At 34.4% G+C, this 20,603-nt stretch overlaps 1 non-coding gene across 46 annotated transcripts in view; it reads right to left on the bottom strand.

Annotated features, from left to right (window-relative positions):
* Positions 1-20,603, bottom strand: part of LOC140638065 (uncharacterized) — a 62,616-nt gene that overhangs the window by 16,669 nt on the left and 25,344 nt on the right. For 14 of the 46 annotated variants that reach the window (XR_012035205.1, XR_012035217.1, XR_012035218.1 and 11 more), the window contains 3 exons: positions 14,835-14,878; positions 14,034-14,163; positions 8,659-8,765 (listed from right to left, as the gene is read on the bottom strand). This is a non-coding gene — a transcript (uncharacterized protein). Of the gene's footprint in view, positions 1-2,506; positions 2,994-6,232; positions 6,421-8,658; positions 8,766-14,033; positions 14,164-14,834; positions 14,879-18,059; positions 18,242-19,158; positions 19,192-20,603 lie in introns of those variants that run through there. The other 32 variants (XR_012035214.1, XR_012035229.1, XR_012035235.1 and 29 more) reach the window with 16 other exon arrangements.

Genomic DNA, 20,603 nt, shown 5'->3' with positions numbered 1-20,603 from the left:
TACAACAGAAAAGGCAAGAAAATAAGGTGGGCAAAAGTCTCTTCAGTTATTGCTGTTGTGAAAACTGAACGGCTACATGCAAAAAAATGAAACTGGACCACTTTCTTATACCACATGGAAAAATAAATGAATTAAAGACTTGCATATATGCCAGAAACCATTCAATTCTTAGAAAAAAAAAACATAAGCAATAAGCTTTTGACATTGGTCTTAGCAAAAAATTTTTGGGCTAGTCTCCTCAAGCAAAGGTGACAAAACCTAAAATAATGAAATTATATCAAACTAAAAAGCTTTTGCAAACCATCAACAAAATGAAAAGGCAACTTATTTAACAGAAGATACCTGCAAATCATATACACAACAAGGGGTGAGCATCCAAAATTATAAAGAATTTAATATCAAAAAATCCAAACAACTCAACTTCAATAAACATTTTTCCAAAGAGACAGGGAAATAGAAATCAAAACCACCATGAGATATCATCTCACACCTGTCAGAATGGTATTATCAAAATGATAAGAAATCACAAGTGTAGGCCCAGATGTGAATAAAAGGGACCCCTCATGCACTGTTGGTGAGAATGTAAATTGGTGCAAATGCTAGGAAAATATTATGGAGTTCCCTCAAAAAATTACAAATAGGGCTACCATTTGATCCAGCAATTCCACCTCTGGGTATTCAGCAAAGAATGAAAATATCTATTTGAGGATAAATATGCACCCCTATGTCCACTGCAGTATTATTTACAATAGCCAAGATGTGGAAGCAAGCTCAGTGTGTACTGAAAGATGACTGGATAAAGAAAACAAACAAATAAAACAAAACATAAACAGATCCATTGATACAGGAAACTCTTGGTTACCAGATTGGGGAGTGGTTGAGGTGGGCAACATAGATGAAAAGGATTAAGAGGTACAAATTTCCAGTTATAAAATAAATAAGTCATGATGTTATAATGTAGAGCACAAGAATTGTAGCTAATAATATTATCATAACTTTGTATGGGGACAGATGATAACTAGACTTTTATGGGGATCATTTTGTAATAAAAAATTTTGGCGTGCCTGGGTGTCTCAGCGATTTAGCACTTGCCTTTGACTCCTGGAGTCCCAGGATCGAGTCGCATATCGGGCTCTCCGAATGGAGCCTGCTTCTCCCTCTGCCTGTGTCTCTGCCTCTCTCTCTCTCTGTGTCTCTCATGATAAATAAATAAAATCTTTAAAAAATATATTGAATCACTATGATATACACCTGAATTAAATATATTCTATATCAATTATTCTGCAACTTAAAAAAGGCACAATTGTTTTAGACCAAAAAATACTGGTTAATTGTTCTTCATTAAGAATTATGAGTAAAATATATGATTGCTTCTAATTCTTAATTCAGCAACACTTTAATTATGTGGATGTTGTAGTTCTGGTAACTACAGCCCAAAAATCATCATTGTTCAATACCAAAAGATAAACACAAGCAAACAAATAATTACTGACAAATAAGTATCAATATATCCCAAGAGAAAACAAACTATAAAAGACAATATAAAAAGACATAGTCATTTTCAGAAATCAAGAAAAAGATCTTCACTAAAAACAAAGCAAACAAACAAAATGAGGAGAATGAATCTTGAAGCAAAAGCAGGTCGCTAAGAGCTCGATGCCTTCATGGTAAAGAAATAAGAAAAGCAAATATGTGATGAAATTCACTGCAAAAAATTGGGACAGGACTCCTTACCAATGATATGAGGCTGAACAAAGCTGTGCCTACTGCCTAGGATTATGGGGTCTATAATGTTCCAATTTAGGGGAGACACAGACACAGCCTGAAAACCAATATTGGTCAGGTGCCCTGGATTTGGAGTGCATCCTGTGGTGTTGCATAGATTCAACTGTAAAATCATCTTGCTTATTCTGTAGGAAGGTATGAGTGTCATATGAGATTAAATATTTTTTTACTTGGCACAGAGGAGGTTTTCAATTCAATTTCTGATTATCGTCAGGAGCTCAGCTGAGCTGGAACAGTTGAGCTGTCAGGTATCAAAGTAGTCAGTTAAAGCAACAAGCCAAGAAGGAGAGGGTCACCTCAACTCACTTCCTGCAATGATATAAGCAATATCCTAAAACCAAAGGAAGAACAGACTCATCCTGTGCCATTTTCCCCCATGGAACTTTGCATGAGTCAAGGGTCAGGTGAGGCAGCACAGAAGTGGAGGTATGGGAGTTCCCATTTCACAATGATTACCGCAAGTAAATTAACACATCCACAACCTCACATAGTTACTGTGCATAGTTAAGGTCGACTCTCTTAGCAAATCTCAAGTACAAAGTGGAGTATTATTAGCTATAGTCACTATGCTGTACATATTGAGGTTTTGACTAGAGTGTGTCTAAAGCCGAATTCTAGTAGTTATAATTCCGACTTCACCAGAAGTTCTGTTTTCGTTATATATTTAATCATCTCAAAAACATCTGAGGAGAAAAATAGATGGTTTACTTTTTATTTTTTGTAGCAAAACTGAAACGGTACAGCTGAGACTCAAATCTAGAGCTATCTTCCTCTATATACATGTTTTTAACAAATATAAAATAGCTTCCTCCTAAGTAGAAACAGTCTCAGCTTTTTGTATAACTGCCAAGTTTTTTTTCCACCTTTTTAGAGGATACTGTATTTGCAACTACAAGCTGGATAGAAAGTGGGAGAAGAACATGCAGAGTTATGTGATAACAGCACTGGATGTCAGAGCAAAGTCGTTCCCTGGAGAGATTCATGATGGGCACAAAACCCAGCAAAACGAGGGAGCTCATCCATTCATTTATGCATTCTTGACTATTTATTAGGTGCAAACTAAGCATCATCTTGAGTGTCAGGAAAGTGTGAAGAGTGACTAAGCCATCACTTATCCCAGATGCGCCTCCAAATATTTAAAGCTCTACATGTCTAATTACTTTCTTCTAGTCTTCAGGGCTGCAGTACTATTTTTCTATACAATAAACCTGTAAAGAGAAAATATTATATTTTCTTTTCAAAATTAGGAAGAAGAGACTATTATGAGAAGTGTCAAAACTAGGTAAGTAAATACTTTGCTTGCGTTTAGTATAAATAAGGAGGATTGAAAGAGAATATGGCTTGCTACAGAACACTGAATGTTGCAATTCTCTTAAGCAAGGTTTTTCCTGCTGCCTTAAAGCAACTGAAAAGATTCAGGATTCTATTTACGTAAGCTGTTTCATAAGGGAGAAGCATATATACTGTTTTTTTTAGAATGATGTATGCCTTCACCGTTGTGTATTTGTAGAAAAAAACGTTCACAGTCCACGCGGTGTATTTTAATGTTTTTCTACCCAGAAGAAAGGTTAAAGACAAGTGAAACTCAATGAGCCCCTAACAGAGAATACTCCCAAACAGGCCTTGAAAAATGTATGCAGATTTCAACAGTTCACTTGGAATTTAAGAAGCCTGATACCTAGTTGAAAACTCTGTGTGTGATTTTTCAGGCCTGACCAGAGACTAGTACAGAGACTGTCCTAGCCGGCTTCCTGGGGGAAAGCTGTGCATCCTCACTCCAGACCTGGTGCAGAGCCAGCACATTAGAGTCTCTTAGAAAGTCACCATCAAGGACACAGGCCCTTCGATGAATTTGCATATCCACATATTTGCACTCTTTGCCTGTGCACTTTCGTTCCTATATCTCATTATCTGGGACCTTAGGAGGTAGGGGGAAGAGAGGAAATACTGAAGACCTTTCTCCTCTCTGATCTAGTACTCGGTACTTTCACTCTCTAAGCCTCTCCTACCTCCTTATCCCCAGGCCCCAGGGTCCATAAAACTGCAGGAGTCTTTTGTTCAGAATTCCCTGGGCATCTGCTGATCCACCGGACCCTCACCTGTGTACTAGTTCATGTTCACGGGGATGGGAGAGATGGAACAGGGCAAGTAGGCACCACCTCTGGTTTTAGCTTTTGTTTGTGCAATCACAGTAAGTTATTAAAGGTTTCATTGTTACTTTCATTTCGGATTTGCTGCTTTGACCAGCTACTTGAACACTTGAGAATTCAGGTCTTCCCAGCTCAGCTTAGCTCCTCACAAATTTATGTTTTTCAGAGGTTTTTAAAAGTATTTATTTCGTTTTTTTTTAAAGATTTTATTTATGTATTCATGAAAGACACACAGAAAGAGAGAGGTAGAGACACAGGCAGAGGGAGAAGCAGGCTCCCTGCAGGGAGCCCAATGAGGGACTCCATCCCAGATCCTGGGATCACGACCTGGGCCAAAGGCGTCCCTAAAAACTCTTTCTAAAACTCACTGGTGTAAGAATTCTGTTTTCATTGACCAGATATTTATAGAGCACACCCTATGGCCTGCACTCTGCTAAAGTGATCGACCCCAAAACAGAAGAAGCCAATGTCCCTATTTGGGAATCAGAAAAGCCAGTTTCCCTACTTGGAAAAGTGGAGAAAAGACCTCACAAACGAAGAGATGCTTAAAAACTCTGGAGACAGGATCCCTGGGTGGTGCAGCGGTTTGGCGCCTGCCTTTGGCCCAGGGAGCGATCCTGGAGACACGGGATCGAATCCCACGTCCGGATCCCGGTGCATGGAGCCTGCTTCTCCCTCTGCGTATGTCTCTGCCCCTCTCTCTTTCTCTCTGTGACTATAATAAATAAATAAATAAAAGAAAAAAAATAAAAAAAAAAAACCCTGGAGACAATTTTTCCAAAAAAATGTAACAAAGTAAAGTCAGATGAACAGAGAGGGAATACAGTGTTGTTTCGTGATTCAGACCTGGCTACTTCTGCACACAGCATGTTCTGCACGTATGTGAAACAGGCGCTGTCACATGTGGGTAGTAAATAAGTCAGATGCAGTCTTCTGCCCAACGCAGATTTCACCGTCTCCATGGAATGCCTGACTTGTGACTTGAAATATAAAGATCCTCTTTCCACGAATACAAATGTTCTTCACTGCGATTATTTCAGGGAGGTTGTTCTAACTACAATGTGTGTAATTGGTCTTCATTGTATTTAATGTGTCAACATGCTTGATCAAATTAATGCTAGTTGAGCTAAGATAAAGGACCAAAATTACATTCTAGTGAGGAGAAGAGGGCATCTGGATGTAAAGCTAGGTGACTGCAGAAAGCTAGCTTGGATGGAGAGGGGAAAGGAGCCAGCACTTGGCCATTGACATCCGGAGAAAAGTCAGGAAGCAAGCAAGGAAGGATAAGAGGCACACATGGGGAGGAGAGAGAAACCAAAGGTTATTCATTACCGTACAATTTTAATAGTCTCCACACTGTGTGCAGCAAACAACATAGATGCAAAATGCCAGTTGCTACGGGGCTGAAACCTAAAAGCGTCACGGCATGCTTACAGGAGTTCGGTTATTCGGTGTCAAGTTTGCTCTAGTGGTTCCTTACATTCATATGCTGCACATGAACATATAAATATTACATAGACATATATATATATATAGTATCTACACACACCTTTACACATAAATACTTAATTATGAAAAGCCATGAGAACCACCCCAAAATAGCAGTGTCATACTAGGGCCTTGTTTTCCTTACTTATAAGACAAACTCTAATTGATGAGTCACAACCTGCTAGGATTCTCAGACTAATACAATCCAAGAGAGTTTTCTGGAGTTCTGTGTTTGGGTGCTTACATTGTCAACTTCACAACCCCTGTTACGGCTGGTATATCCCAGCTCTTCCAGACACCCTGTCAAAATAATGAGATGGTGAAAATGCAAAGTGTGCATCTCAACGTTCAAGACCCATGTCTGGCACTTGGACTTTGAATGTGTCACAGAGAGTCTACGTCCAAGGAATGATTTGGGGTTGACAGAAGCCTTTCACCTGCTTACCCATCACAACTTCCAAAGTACAGGTCTACTCTAATGATACACTTAAAGCTTCTAGGTCAAAGAATACAATTTATCTGAATGTGGACTGGGAGTAAATTATCACAATTCACTGAAGGGACAATGTAATTGAAATAACAGTAAGACACAGAGGAGAATGTTCAGCCATTAATGCAAATTTTTGGAGGTATTACAAATCATAATACCAGACACCAGGTTTTTACTATCTCAGATTCTTACTCTCAAGAAACACATTTCCATATAATCCAAAAATATTTAGATCAATACAGAGCTATTTTTATGCTGGAGAGTACATAACATTTCTTCTTTTACTAAATGGCTAAATATTTCTTGTTTCTTTACTTACTTGTTTCTTAAACAACTTTAACAAAGTCCTCTGTAGTCCACACTGCTGCCTTCTTGAGAAGAATTAAAAATGTCTCTCATGTTGTTCTAGGTGTTTCCTGCACTTGTTCTGAATTATTCCTACTTCTCTTATGATTTTCTTCCAACAAATTACTTCATTCTCTCACATCTTTAGAGCCTATAGAAATACTTACATATAAACATGAGATCTTCCGTAAGTCTTTTATAATTGATTTAGGTCTTCCCAAACTTCTTGAGTATAAAATCTATCTACTCTTGGGGCACCTGGGTGGCTCAGTTGGTTAAGCGTCTGACTGTTGATTTCAGCTGAGGTCATGATCTCAGGGTCTTGAGACAGAGCCCCATTTTGGACTCCATGATCAGCGGGGAGTCTGCTCCTGCTTTTCCTCTCCCTCTCTCTACCCCTCCACTCCTCTCAAGTAAGTTTTAAAATTCTTTTTTTTAAGTTTTAAAATTCTTAAAAAATATATACACACACACACACACACACACACACACATATACTGTTTCTTAGTCTACATCTACTCACTATACTTTCAAAACTGTCCCTTAAAAAACTATATTCCTGGCACTTTTGTTGCTTCCTTGATAGTTACCTTGTCATACCTAACATTTTAAAGGATTTCTTAAATTTTTTTGGCTTTTTCTTGACATAGAATGACATTGCAGGCACATCTCAGTCTTTCAAAAATAATATTTATTTTGCCTTTCCACCTCTTCACTAGATTATGTGGAATCTCCAGTCTCTTAGGTTGAATCACTTTATTATTCATAAGGGACTGAGTCACTGTTACCACTCCAACTTTGACCATGGGAATAAGCCAGTTTATCTGTGCATATTTTTAGAAAAAAATATCCAATCCTGGATCATTTGTATTCTTTCCAAGTCTTTCCAGGTGATCTTATCATTCATTTGCTCCAAGCATTGGAATATGCTTCTGCTCCCTATCTCTTCCATGCTCTGGTATACTGGCTCACCAGCTCCATTTCAAGCCATACCATTTAGGTTACCAACCTTGATATCCTCACTTAACTCTTATATTGATTATTTTCTCAAGTTTTGTCTCACTCCCAGATCCAGACAAGCCACTCTTCTTCTATAGACTTGGTTTCAAAAACCAAGAATGTTAGATATTTTTGAACACTGAACTTCAGAACAATGATATTTACCACCCTAAATGAAGACCACAAGATCTGTCTGCTTACTTTACAATCGACTAATATGAGGCCTTAAGGAAGTTCTGCGATATTTCTAATAAGTCAGTTGCTAACCTTACTGTGGTTTGCTGCACAAATTGTTTTTCTTGTTGCTTCCAAGATTTTTTCTTTGTGTCTTGCAACAGTTTGTACTGTCTCATTGAGGATCAGTTATGGTATCCTCTATGATGTTTGCTGATTTTCTTAGTGTTTTTATTTTTCAAATTTAGAAAGTTTTAAGTCATTATTTCTTCAACTATTTTTCTGTACTTCTCTTTCTCTCTTCTCTTCTAGTTTACCCATTATGGGTGTGTTGCCATGCTTCCCGGTGTCCCACTGTACTCTGAGGAACTATCCATCTTCATTTTTTCTCTGTTCTTCAGACTATATAACTGCTTCTGGGCTATTCTCAAGTTTACTCATTACTTCTTCTTCCAGATGAAATCTGCTGTTGAGCTCCTACAGTGATTTTTTTTTTTTTTTTACTTTAGGTATTGAACTTTTCAATTTTAGAATTTTCATTTGGTTCTTTTTAACAATTTTCGTCCCTTCTTGATTTCATTGATTTCTTGAGTCACTGCCATCAAACTTTCCTTTAAATCTTAAACATGGTTTTCTTTGAATATATTTAGAGAACTTTGTACTACACTAGTACTCTATTACTTGTACTTTGAACATATTTATAATAGGTGCTTAGGTTTCCTGCTAAGTCTAACATCTTGGCTTCCTCTGAATAGTTTTTTAAAGGCAAACATATTTAGCTTAAAAGTGATTGCAGAGATGACTAAATGAACATACAATTATCTATGTTAAGGACTGAGATACAGGAGTAGAGTGTTTGTGGCGAAATCTTTTTTAAACCATTTTAGGGATTTTTTTTTCTCGGCACATTTTTCTGTATTCAGTTTCCTTTTGTGTACCATTAAAAGAATCAGAAGAAAGAAAATCTTTAATCTCCTTCACAAAACTATTCCTATGACTCTTTTACTCTTTTGCCATTCTATGCTGTGAATAGTGCTATAATCAAATATTATACACATTTGTATAAGTCCATAGTTTCTAGACACTTTAATTTAGATCAGGATGACATATAATTGAAAATAAGAAACAAAGTGGAAAAAACACAAAATTGTAATGTGTAGATATATTAAGCCTTTAAATATATTAAAAATAATTAAATATAAGTAATGTTTTTTTTCTGAAACTTACCTTATCTGACACCTTCTCCATAACAATTCAGGAAGTCAGCTCTTCAAATATGCTTCATTACACACTGATGAGCACCATTACATTCCACCCTCTGGTCCACTGCATATCTTCAAATAAAAAAGTTACAGTCTATTCTCAGAATCATTTTTCCCAAGGCCCAATGTTTTGTTTGTGCCTCAGTTCATCTATTTTTTGTGGTAAGTACTCTGCTATGGATTTCTTCATCAATTAACTTCTGACAAGTTAGTCACATAATTTTTTCTCAAACTCTGAATCCAATTAGTGACTATCTCACTTTCAAATTAAAACTCCCTATCACAAAGGTCTTATTATATTTTCATATTTAAGTTTCCTTAACCTCAATTTCTAGATCAGTGGTATAATTGAATAATACTTGAATTTAAGATTATTAAAGCATCCCTTAAAATATATATAAAGAATGCAAATTTAGCTATAGGAATAGACAGGATGGGAGAAATTTCTAAACAATGTGGATTTATTTACTGGCTTAATACATTTGATTATTTTAAATTTAAAAAGAAATTTTGACTCTCCTATTAAGTGCTTATTAAATACTTTGTGTATTTCTTTTCAAGAACTGTTTTCATTAATATACATGTGTATATATGTGTGTTTATGCTTATATGCATAAATTTATATTTATGTAATTGAGAATAAGATGACATATATAGTTTTATATCTTTGCATTTTCATCTGATTATGCCTTCAATATTTTACTTATCATTAAATACTAACCAATATTTGACTTCTACTTACTATGTAACTATTCATTTATGCCGCACATTAGTCAAACATTTCCACATTGTTCACTATTACTTTTATGTTTCCCTTAGAATTTTCATTCACATAAATATCACTCTGATGAACAGCCTCTGAAACAAACCTTAGCTTGCATCTCGGATTATTTCTAGCATTACTTGAGGGGGAAAAGTCTTGAATGGGTAGTTAAGGGCTAAATAAAGATTTCTAATACATAATTCAAATTTGGCCAGGTAATTTTTTATACTCCTGAAAAGTATTATGCAGGGACTCACCCTCTCCTAATTTTCCATGATGTTGGCTTTTGCATAATAAAAAAATAAAAACAGCACTACATACTTTACACTTGGATTAATTCTTGTTTTCTCAAATCAACTCTGTATTCTCCACAGAAAGCATGAGCTCAAGAGGTGAAGAGTAAGAAATTAAAGCTCAGATTATTAGTATTGCTTTCCAAAACGGCATTTAAAATTTTCTATTTATGTTTATATTAGGAAACATCCTTTTTAAATGTCAGTGAGCATGCTTTCCAAATGCGTTTACTTAAGCAACCTTATTAATTTTTCTCATCTCATTTTAATAAAACATATCTAATCAAGATGTTTTATATTTAATCTAAATATTGTATATAAATCAAAATATATTAATCAGGTGCATGCAATCAGAACACTAGAAATTTTAAAGCTACATAACTATTGATTTATTGAGATATGTCAGCCACCAAAAGCAGCAAGTAATGAGATGAGTACAAATAATTTATGCTGAGTAAATTCTAATCATATTTCTTAAAAATTATTGTGTGGGTAAATGAACATGCACTACTATGATGAACTAATCTTTTTAACTAGAACAGCCTCAGATGTATATAAAATATTGAGGCTTTATTTAAAATAATATTTATAGTACTTAGGTAAGAAAACATATTTTAAATATTTTGATATCATTGCCGAGAGGGGAAAAAGAAACGAACTCATCAGGTGAGATTATTTTCATTATCATTCTATTTTGCTGTTATAATGGTAAGAGACATACTAAGTTTAGCATATACCATAAAAGAATACATCCTTTTGACTATATAAAGATCTTTTTTAGATCTTATCTTTTTTTCTTGGGTAGTAATGGGGCATCACTTTGAGGGAGCAATTTTTTTTAAGATCTTATTTATTTATTTGAGAGAGAGATAGGTATTCTGAGCAGGGAGGGAGGGCAGAGGGAGAACCAGATGCCCTGCTGAGCCAAAGGCAGACATCCAACCTATTGAGCCACCCAGGTGCCTGAGGGAGCAATTTCTAACTACAGTCATATACATGTATTTTTAACTATGGCATAATATATATTTGTATATGTTATATAGACATATACTATGTAATATATCCTTTATACACATATATGTATGATAAATGCATCTATCTCTTTTGAAACTTAAAGTGGCAAAAAAATAGAAAATGTTAATTGAAGGCAAATTATCTTCATTTATAATAGCATCTATTTAAAATCCCTACTTGGGTCCTAAATCGACATTTTAAGTTTGATACTAAATAATATGTTCTTCAGCATAATAATATGAGCAGGTTGAAATTTAATATATTTCCAAGGAAGCATATATAATTCATTCTTATGAATACTTAGTGGGAAAAAAAGATAATTTGTGTAATTATTTAGAAATGAAATCAAAATGAATAGGATTCATATCAAAGCATGCCCATCAATTTTTTACCTTCTTAAATTCATAGTTATGATTTGAGGTGACTAAGGTAGAACTTAAAAGACATATATTCTAGTTTTTAATTTGCAAAACATTACCTGATTTAGAAGATGGGTGATAGTAGTAAGATCATTTGCAAAAATTATAAAATGACTTCAACTAATATTATTGTGCATATGTGTTAAAAGGGAATATATGGAATGAGGATGTAATATGTATATTTTTATATTTTTTTCTTCAAGGTGAATATAAGACATATCGGAGAAAGACTGATGTGGTAAATGTGCATTATTTTAAGGATCATAAACTTCATTATATTCATTTTCTGCCTCTTCTCAATCAGACATATCTTCTCTGCTATTATGATTAATTGTGCAGAAACACACAAGATTGACAGTGAATTAACCACAGTTGTCGGTTTTTCAGTTACATAAAGAAGAAATCAGACGGTACTTAAACACTTCAACAATATATCAGACAGACAATAAAGCAAAAAGCTTGTGTTAACTACTTTGGTATCAAGTTGATGAGGTAAAATTATTAATTGATGGAATTTTTCAATTATTTGTTAATTACCTTTCCCTTCACTTAATTTGTAATATTTTTAAAAGAATAGTTTTATGATATGGCTGTGTAATCAAATGGCATGAATCTTTTGAGTGTTCATAATAACAATATTAATTTGAAACAGTAAATAAATCTAATAGTATGTCAGGTTTTTGTAGCACCTCCTAGTTTTAAAGACTTTTCATACATTTCATACATGTCAAAGTTCTTCAAATCACTGTGAAATTATGTAAAAAATGCAAATGAAAATAAATGAGACACAAAGATATGTATTTAATTAGGTAGAGTGAGCCTAATAGACACAATGAAAAACTCAGAAAATCTCTAAGATGTGACAACGGACACTGCCTTTCATGAGAAAATACTTCCTTCTAAAAGGTCCTAGGCTATATATATATATATATACTTTATATGAGATAAATGGGAGAAAAGAAAGAATTAGGTAAAATATGTTGCTTTTTGTAATTTTATGTTAAACTGAGTGATAATAATCACAAACAGTATCTTAGAGAAGTGAGTATTTTTTATGAAGTCAATGGTGAAGTCTTTGGTGAAGTCTTTGAAGGAGAGAGGTGCTTGATTTTGAAGTACATATGGTGATTTGCATAAGTAAAGATCAGGGAAGTACTATACCAATAAAAGTAAAAAATAATTAGTGATTACATGAGGAAGTCAGTGAAGGATCTAGGTTGGGACATATGAGCTATGGAGTAGGCAGGAAATATAGATGAGTAGGTGCATAACTGGATTAAAGATGTACTCATCATGCACTACATCTGCTGATGAAAATACCTTTATTTATGTGTAACTGATCTAATCTCCAAGGCCAACTCAGGGGGCAGCTGGGAATACTTAATTTTACTCTAATCCACTAAATGCATGTACTTCAAAGGTTGGCCTAAGTAATGTTTATTCTCTGAGTTGTTTATCTCTCTCTCTGTTGCTCTCCATGGTGATGTGGAATATTGACCTCTATGTCATCCTTATTGACAGCAGAAGAGAAAGAGAACCTCAAAACCTCACAGAGTCCTCATGTTGCCTGATCTCTGATGTGGAGTCACCGGTCTGATCTACTCTGTGAACTAGTAATCTCTAAGACATAAATGGTCTTGATCACAAGCCCTTTGCAGGGGGTTGCTGCTGAATCTGTGAATGGTGGAATCTGTGGCCTTATGTCTTTATGCAGAACTAATGTAATCCATGTCTGACTTGCCCATGTCTGACTTTAGCCATCACCATCTTCTAGCCATTAACCAGCTCTTGCCCATGTCTAGGTAATCACTGTTTCCAGTCCCCTAGCTTAGGCTTTTTCATTCAATCCTTGTTTTAACCTGCCCTCATGCACTTCTGGGGATTTTAATTTCTGCTATTTTCTGTATTATTAATTGGAAGCATTTGAGAATTTTTCCCAAATTTGGGTCTAATTCAAGCCAAAGGAGAATTTTATGGTGACTCCGGAAAATGATTTAATAGTTGTCTTCACTCTACATAATTATCTTATCCTGCCAAATTAACTTTGAGATAACTATGAAGAAGCTATTCCAAATTACTATTAAGGGGATCCCTGGGTGGCGCAGCGGTTTAGCGCCTGCCTTTAGCCCAGCGCGCGATCCTGGAGACCCAGAATTGAATCCCACATCCGGCTCCCGGTGCGTGGAGCCTGCTTCTCCCTCTGCCTATGTCTCTGCCTCTCTCTCTCTCTCTCTCTCTCTCTGTGACTATCATAAATAAATAAAAATTAAAAAAATAAACTTAAAAAAATAACAGATTACTATTAAGAATGAGATGCTATTTCTTCACAGATTTAGATTACATTGATGCAAAAATCTCAGGTCTTCTGTGTTTCATTCATTTCACTTAAAACTTTCTTTCAACCAAACCAAGAGAGTGGAGAGAAGAAATACACAGATCAATCTGCCTTTCTAGTTCTCTTTTTTCTCAAAAGTTCCTTGGGACAGAAAGGACACAGTAACTCCATCGCAATTCCCGTATTTTGGGGGACTTTCTTACATAAATTTCATGTTAGGTCATTAAATTTGACCCTAACATATTAGTCACAATTAGTAATTTTAGTCCATTTTTCAGGTAAGAACTTTAAAGATTATGTCTTGCTTCAAAGTTCTCTGTATAATGTTAGTGTTGAGTCGATAACCACTTTTTATTTCATTCCCACTTCAACAGTTCTCCCAGCTTCTCTCTCTTTCCATTTCTGTCTCCTTGATTCTAAAGCAGGTAGACTTCTTGAATTAATGGCAGAAATGTATACACAGAAAGTAGAAGATGAAAACATAATGATATATTTAAAATATTATTCCAGGGATACCTGGGTGGCTCAGCAGTTGAGTGCCTGCCTTCGGCTCGGGACAAGATCCTGGAGTGTGGATAGAGTCCCATATCGGGCTCCTTGCAGGGAGTCTGCCTCTCCCTCTGCCTGTGTCTCTGCCTCTCTCTGTCTCTCATGAAAAAATAAATAAAATTATTTTAAAAATATCATTCCAGTTGCAAGATATTACTGTTAGGTTAAAGTAAGTGAAAGACATGCAGGATGTCTTATTATTCCCTACAACTTCATGTGAACCTACAATGATCTTCAAATAAGCCATCTCAATTGACACAGAAAAAGCATTTAACAAAATTCAACATCTTTCCATAATAAAAACACTCAACAGACAAGGAATAGAAGACTAGGTCCATATAATAAAAGCTATACATGAAAAGCCCACAACTAACATCCTTCTTGATGTTGACAAATTGAAAGTTTTTATATAAGACAAGAATATGGCGAGGATGTCACTGTCACCACTTCTATTCAATATATTACTAGCAGTTCTGCCAGAGGAATTTGGCAAGGAAAATAAATAAAAGGTATCCAAATTGGAAAGAAAAAAAAATACAATTATCTCTGTTTGCAGATGATGAGATCTTTATATAAAAAACCATAAAGATGCCTCCAAAAATAAAAAGCTGTCAGAACAAATGAATTCAGCAAAGTAGCAGGATTCAAAATTAACGCACAAAAACTGGTTGCATTTCTATATACCAATAATAAATAAATTGAAAAAGTAATTAAGAAAACTACTCAATACAGAATAGTACCAAAAAGAATAAATACTTGGGAACTTACCAAGGACGTAGAAGACTTGTACAGTGAAAAACAACACAAAATTGCTGAAAGAAATTAAAGGCACAAATAAATGGAAACATATCTCACGTTCATAGAATGGAAGATTCAATATTTCTAAGATATCAATATGACTTAAAGCAATCTTCAGATTCAGTACAACTCCTATTAAAATCCCAATGATGATTTCAGCAGAAATAAAATACTCCATTATAAAATTCATATGGAATCTCAAGTTGACTCTGCATGGCCTAAACTATCTTGGAGAAAAACAAACCCACCCTTACTGATTTCAAAACTTACCACAAAGCTACAGTAACCAAAACAGTGTGATACTGGTTTTAACAGAGACCAACACCACAGAACAGAGAACCCAGCAAATAAACTCTCACATAGTCAAATGTTTTTTGACAAGGATGCCAAGACCACTCAATGAAGGAAGGACCATTTTTTTTCAATAAAAAATGCTGGAAAAACTGGATATCCACACACATGAGGATGAAGTTTGACTCTTACCTAATGGCATCTACAAAAATAAACTCCAAGCAGGTCAAAGACCTAAATGGGAGACCTAAAATAAACTCTTAGAAGAAAATAGAGGGCAAAATTTCATAATATTGGTATTGGCAATGCTTTCTTAGATATGACATAAAAGGCACAGGTATCAAAATAATAATCGGATAGACAGAACTTTATGAATTTTTTTCTTAAAAATTGTGCATCAAAAGACACTATAAAATATAAAGGCAGACCACACAATAGTGGAAAATGTTTGCAAATCATATATTTGGTAAAGGATTAATATCCATATATATATATAGTTGTAGTTATTTATATATATATATAAGAAATATAAATAAGAATATATATATATGTATATATATAACTACAAAATCTCAACAACAGAAAAACAAAAACAAACCCAGAAACATCCTATTAAAAAATGGGCAATGGAATTGAATAGAAATTTCTTTAAAGAAGGCTTACAAAAGGACAATAAGCACAACAATAAGATGTTCAACATCACCAATATTAAGGAAATGCACATCAAAACTAGAATGAGATTATCACCTCACACCCATTAGGATGGTTCCTGTCAAAAAAGAAAAAAAAGAGAACAAATGTTGGTGAGGGTGTGTAGAAATTGAAACCCTTGTGCACTGTTGTTAGGAGGTAAAATGATATAGCCACTGTGGAAAACAGTATGGCCTCAAAAATAAAAAATGCAATATTTATATGATTCAGCAATTCCATGTTAGAGTATATACCCAATAGAATGTAAAACAAGATTTCAAAGAGATATTAATATACTCATGCTTATAGCAGCATTATTCACAATAGCTAAAATGTAAAGCGACCGAAGGGTCCATTGTTGGATGAATCTATAAGAAAATGCTGTGTATGTGTACAGTGGAATATTATTCAGCTTTAAAAATGAAGGAAATTCTGCAATATATTACAACATGGATTAAACTTGAGGACATAATGCTAAGGGAAATAACTACATATAGGTAAATACTATATGGTTCCACTGTGTGAGGCACTTAAGAGTAGTCAAAATTATTATTATTTTTTTAGAGTAGTCAAAATTAAAGACAGAAAATATAATGGTTGGTGACAGCGCTGTGAAGAGGAAAATGAGTAGTTATTGTTTAATGGCATAGAGTTTCAGTTTTATTTTTTTGAGTTTCAGTTTTATAAGATAAAAACATTATGGAAAAAGATGGTGGTGATGGTAGCACAACACTGTGAACGCATTTAATACCATTAAACTGTACACTTAAAAATGGTAGAGATGGCATATTTTATGTTATGTGCATTTCACAACAAAAAGAGTTGGATAAAAATGAATAAATATCTTCTACGCAAAGCAACATGAATACATCACACAAATGGGGCACTTGGGTGGCTTGGTGGTTGAACATCTGCCTTTGACTCAGGGTGTGATCCTGGGTCCTGGGATCAAGTCTCGCATCTGGCTCCCTTTGGGAGCCTGCTTCTCTGTTTATGTCTAACTCTCTGTGTGTCTCTCATGAATAAATAAAAAAAAATCCTTTAAAAAAAATAAATCCCTCAAACATACTGCTTAGTAAATGAAGCAAGACAACAACACAGTTTAAGTTTCAAATTATATAATGATCAAATTAGACCTTGTAAACTCTTAATGTTTAAAAATTGTGCTAGATTTAAAGCAATAAAGAAATGTAAGGAAACAAGTATAAAAATTGTGATTGTGATCACTTTTTGGGGAAAAAGAGAATAGGAAGTAGCATGAGATGAACTTCATGGATGCCATCAATGTTACTTTTATTTTATTTTTTTTACCTGATTGGTACTTACATTGGTGATTGCTTTATAATTTATTGCTCAGCTGTATGGATATTTCAGTTTTGTTTAGTTTTCTGTATATGTGTTTGTCCTGGGTGGTCTCTTGGAAGTTCATCATCACTTTACTGTCTTCCAAAATTTGTCAATGAGAAGCAATCTCACAAAATTTATATATAAGGAGAGAAGAGGTGGCCATGGCAGGTACAGATATGAAATTCACAGTTGGCTTTCTGGATAACTGTTCCCTTTTGTGGCCCAAACCACAAAATTTGTGAAGACTTCCCAAAGATCCTTATAAATTGCAGCAACTTTCTAGAGAGTTATTAAGAACCATCTGTCTTCATACTGCTGGCTGAAATTGTTGGTAATGACTCCTCTGACCTTTGCTATTTTTGGAATATATAGAGGCTTCTGCATTCTTGAAGAAACCTTGACTGAACTCTATCTGTGTCATCTAGATCTATATATATATATGGGTTATATATATTTCATATTAAGTATCTTGAAATATTTGTAGCATGTTGCCTTTTTGAAAATCTTGAAAATTACCGAGATAGTGAAAAGGAAGAACAATTCATAGCCATATGATCTACTATATGGGCCTTCTTGTTATATTTTAATTATTTTTATGTATGTATAAATGTATATATCTTAACTGGAGAAACGGAATTCAAAATTCACTGATAATTATTACATTTATATCTTTAAAAGACAGGGATAGCATGCGTACCGTGACCATGAAAATGTTACAGATTCCTGAGATGCTTCTTCCAGAGAAGATGTTTAATAGTGTAACACAAAAGGCATCATTGCATTCATGTTTCTTGCAAGGGGAAATCCATTTTAAATGAAGAAGTAATTCAGAATGATGTATAGGATAGAAAGTAATCACTCCACTGATTCATTATCAGGAAAACTTTATGGGAGAACACAGAAGCAGCAAGGTAACAGGCAGAGGCAGCTAATGAGAGCACAGAGAAGCTCAGAGACAGAGGAAATATCATGGGTATGGGTATGTCATTCTCACTGAAAAAGCACAGGGGTGGACATTCTCATCACTTCATTTGAAGCAGGGAAAATCTCTGGAGCAGAGTTAAAGAAAATTATACAAATAAATTAACAATGACTATATTTTAAAAGTTTGACCTTTATTTCAGAATAGGAGAATGTGTCTAAAGTGAACTAACAAAAAGGATATGGCATGCAAAATGAACCATTTTAATTTATTTCAAAAATGCAGAAAAAAACTAGAAACAAGTTTAACTGCACGAGAAAACAAAAGTAGAAAAAGAAAATAAACTTATTTTGGCACAATGTTGAGAATAAATTAGAAAACATAAAACATAAGAAATCTATATATGATATTAATATTAATATTAATATAGTCTTAAGCTTAAGATGTAGGAAAAATAGTACATAATTCTCATATGTATGCAATAAATCTCAAGTCTTTCTCTGCTTTCTATAGGAAAAAAACATTCTATATGAAAAAAACATTCATTATATTGCTACAGATCTCTGGGTCCCTAATGAATGCAGATGAGATTCTAGTACCCAGAATATCCACTGGATATAGACCAAAGGTTTTAAATATTCTCTCAAAGTTTGGGATGTGACTGAAAAGTCATCATGTTACATTTTGAACACCAGAGGTGTATTTTATAGGACTTTCCAAAGTATGTGTCATCAGAGTAGGTACTAAAAGGCTCAGCTTACAAAAAAATAAAAAAAAATTATATAATTGTGTAAAATTTCTACTGCTATAATTATTTATACTTAATGCTGCATATTCATAGAAGAATCTATTTGAAAAGCAACTGTATTATTTTGAAAGAACAAACTGTAAGCCATTAATACACATTAACACATTTTTCCAGACTATTTTTTTAGATTAATGAACTTTACTTTAGAAACTCTAAAAGACCTGTGGAAATAGATGCCAGATGGGTATGTATTTATGGGAGAGATTACAAAAAAGGCAAACTTATGTGTCACCTACCAGACAGAGCAGTGCCTGGAAAGTCTTGAATAGCTATGGAGCAGAATGGTAAAACATGTGTCAAGGAAGAGATGAATTGAAAAAAAGGTAAAAGGAAAGAAGAAACAAACACTAATTTACTGATTTTTTCCCAGGACCGATTCTATCTAATTTATCAATGTTTTGGGGTACCTCATTCCCTGAGTATTAGTTTAGGGAATTATGTGAAATCTGGAAAAAAAAGTCACCAACCAAATCATAGAAACAAAGATCAGATTTGTGGTTGCCAGGTGGTGAGTGAGGGGCTTTGGGGAACTGGTTGAAAGTGGAGAAAAGGTACAAACTTCTAGTTATAAGATAAATTAGTTCTGGGCATGTAATGTACAACACAATTACTATAGTTAACAATACTGTGTTGCATATTTGAAAATTAGCTAAGATAGTAGATCTTGAGGTTCTCATCACAAGAAAAAAATTGTTAACCATATTAGGTAAATGGATGCTAACTAAACTTATTATAGTCATCATTTAACAATATATAACTATATCAAATTATGTTGTGCACCTTAAATTTACACAATGTTCTATGTCAGTTATATTTCAATAAAACTAAGAAAAGGAATAAATGAAACAGAAATGATTTTTTTTAACACTTAACTCTCAATTCATTTTGATGACCTTTCTACACCTGTTATATATTGTCACTTCCAAAAACTTAAAGTAGTTTGAAACTTTTACTTTAAAAAACAAAGGTAGGGATGCCTGGGTGGCTCAGGGGTTGAGCATCTGCCTTTGGCCCAGGGCGTGGTCCTGGAGTTCTGGGATCCAGTCCCAGGTCGGGCTCCCTGCATGGAGCCTGCTTCTCCCTCTGCTATGTCTCTGCCTCTGTGTGTGTGTGTCTCCCATGAATAAATAAAATCTTTTAAAAAATAAATGAAAAATAAACAACAAAGGTATATAATGGTCCTATGAAAACCCATTAGAAAGATCATGTACTGGACCTTTTTAAAAGTTATTTCTATTGTGAGACCGTGTAGCTTAAACAGATTCACTTTGGAAGTTTGCACTACACTACTGGTGGCAAGGGCTGTTATTGCAAAACAATTGAATTGAAGCACCAGAAATCAAATTTTTTACTCAGTGTTTGGTATGCCATACAAGTACACGGGGCAAGGTTATACAGGTGTCCTTTCTGACTTCTGAAAACTATTTCAAAAGTTGTTTCTCTCTTTTTGGTATGTTAAAGCTTGAGAATTTGCTGTCCTAGTGCTTTTGACACCAAACTAAGCCAAATTTACAAGGAAGTGAACACATCTTTCATCATCGGTTTAGGTCCCCTTAAAATTGAATCTACTGGGTATTTGCTATAAATAGTTGAAAATATAGTTGAAAATAGTATCCCCTTTTACTCATTTTAGACTTCCCAATTATAATTAGCTAATAAAGACATGTTTGTAAGATTTTAA

Source organism: Canis lupus, chromosome 8, assembly GCF_048164855.1.
Source record: "Canis lupus baileyi chromosome 8, mCanLup2.hap1, whole genome shotgun sequence".
NCBI classification, from domain to species: domain Eukaryota; kingdom Metazoa; phylum Chordata; class Mammalia; order Carnivora; family Canidae; genus Canis; species Canis lupus.
The sequence above is the reverse complement of the archived record's forward strand: the minus strand, read 5'-3'. Positions and strand labels throughout refer to the sequence as shown.